This window comes from Engraulis encrasicolus, chromosome 22 (genome assembly GCF_034702125.1).
Source record: "Engraulis encrasicolus isolate BLACKSEA-1 chromosome 22, IST_EnEncr_1.0, whole genome shotgun sequence".
NCBI lineage: Eukaryota > Metazoa > Chordata > Actinopteri > Clupeiformes > Engraulidae > Engraulis > Engraulis encrasicolus.
The window spans coordinates 40,837,237-40,839,736 of record NC_085878.1 but is presented as its reverse complement, the minus strand read 5'-3'; positions in this window follow the sequence as shown (position 1 = coordinate 40,839,736).

Genomic DNA, 2,500 nt, shown 5'->3' with positions numbered 1-2,500 from the left:
CACGAGTGACCGACCTTTGTTGACAATCCGCACGGTCCGTTTTGCATGAGTCGCCGTGACAACCCCCTCTTGCACTCACTCGCAGCAGTGCATCATGGGAGCGTGCGAGGCTGGCTGCATGTTTTAAGTCGCCTCAGGCATGTAAGGTTGTGTTTCTTTTGAAAAAAAAAAAAAGTTATTCGGAGACCATCACAAAGAACTATACAACACATCTTGGTTCGCGTTTCTGTGTGTGCTTGTGTGTATGTGTGTGCGCGCGTAGCCCTCTGATTGGTCAAAGAGAGGTTTTTTTTTGCTGAATTGCAGATGCACTATCCCTTGTTAATACTCCTCTAGTTGGCAGTGTTAACTTATAGTTAAGAATTATGACACTGTTTACGTTTTTGTCTATTGCAACCTGTATCCTTGGGGCCCCAGGCCATCTTAAAGCGACACTGTGCAGGAAATGGTCAAAAAAGGTACTGCAACTATGCTGCTCATTGAAACTGGGCTGCCTATTGCCAAATTTGATCTTTACATGAACGTTTACTGAGTAATAAACAAATATTTTCTAGTATGGTCCAAGTACAGTCATTTTTGCAGCTAAAAATGGCTATTTTTGGAAATTCAAAATGGCGATTTGATTCAAAATCAAAAGTGCAATTTTCCCAGTCATAATGAATATGTAGAATTTGATGGTGGTGGTAAGTATTCATGGAAAAGGTAACATTAGTGAAAGGGCAGCATGAATTCTGGAAATAAAAAACTAAAAATCTCACACAGTGTCCCTTTAACCATCTCACACTACCCTTGTAAGGGGTGCGCTTTTGGTACATAGATGGTGTTCAGGTCCACTTATAAAATCATAAAAAAACCCCACAAAAAACATAACTCCTGTGCACCCTCATCTTCCCTTCACCCTTTTCATGATTTCATGTGTATGAGTATGAGTTTATGTGTGTTCTTGGATTTTAGCCACTAGCACTCCTCAGCCTCAAGGTTGCAACATTGGTGCATAACTGAAGGACCAGAAATATCAGCCCTCCTTCATCCATACAGTAGTTCACCCTGTCTTGCCCATTCAACATCTGATCAGTAATGAAGCAAAAAGTTTAGATTTGTTTTTTACGTAATAAGCCCTCCAAATGCAACAGGTGCAACAGGTCCAACAGACCTGGGAGCACCCCCTGTAAATCACCAGCAGGGGTAAAAGCAAGGGAGGGGGGTCACTAAATTTTTTTTCTGGTTCATGTTCCTCACAAAAAAGTCCACCAGTTCCAGCAAATCTCAATAGGATAATTCCGATTAGGATCATTCTGTTTCTCAAGCAAAAAACTGAACATGGGTCCCAAAGACCTGAACACCTCACAAGGGTCGCCTTCGACTCCCGACCCGCCAGGTTGGTGGGGGGAGTAATTAACCAGTGCTCTCCCCCATCCTCCACCATGACTGAGGTACCCTGAGCTTGGTACCGTCCCGCTGGACTGCTCCCTCGGGGCGCAATTGGGGTTGCCCCTTTGCACGGATGAGGCATAAATGCAATTACACGTAAGAATTCAAGAAAATTCAAGCTCCTACTCTGCTGCCCCCATGCAGTACCGCCTCCTGCCCTGCAGGGGAGCTCTATTCCCATTCATCCCATGCCCACATCATACCCTTGTTATTATTCTTTGTGTCCTCCATCCATGTTGTTCCCTGTGTCCTATGCCCTACAGTACAGCCCGCAGGCCTTGTGTCCTTGTCTGTGGCCACCTCAAGGGGAACGCTCCTCCCTTGAACTGTTGCTTCCCCAATTGGCTCCCTTTATTAAAAGGACAGAGGTCATAAATACTGTGGACGCACAGCACACAGAGAACAGCAAACAGGGATAATTACTCTTCAATCAGTTTATTTTTTTCTACCTTTGGGACATAACACACGCACGCACGCACACACGCACACACACACACGCACGCACACACACACACACACACGCACACACACACACCGAGCACGTAAACAGGCTCTTCATCTTCACTCAGCGCGTGCTATTTCTGACCCCTGGCTCCGCTCGGGGGCCTAAATATAGGCAGGTCAGGCAGGTCACATTGCATGCTGCATGGGGGGGGGGGGCATCATCTCTAAACCAGGTCAGATGCACCACTTAGCGGCCACCATATCATCACTTACTTACTGCACCGATGAATACACACACGCAGGGACGCATAGATGCACGCACGCACGTGCACGCACGCACACACACACACGGACGCGCACATGCACAAAACACACGCCCACATACACACACACACACACACACACACACACACACACACACACACACACACACACACACACACACACACACACACACACACACACACACACACACACACACACACACGCACACACACACACACCAATCATCATTTAATGTTTCACTGAATCCAGCTGTATAATTGTCATTGGTGAATCCAGATGGGTGTTGTTTACTCCAGCTTCATGGAGTTATTGAGTCCTAAGTAAATAGTGCACGATAGTA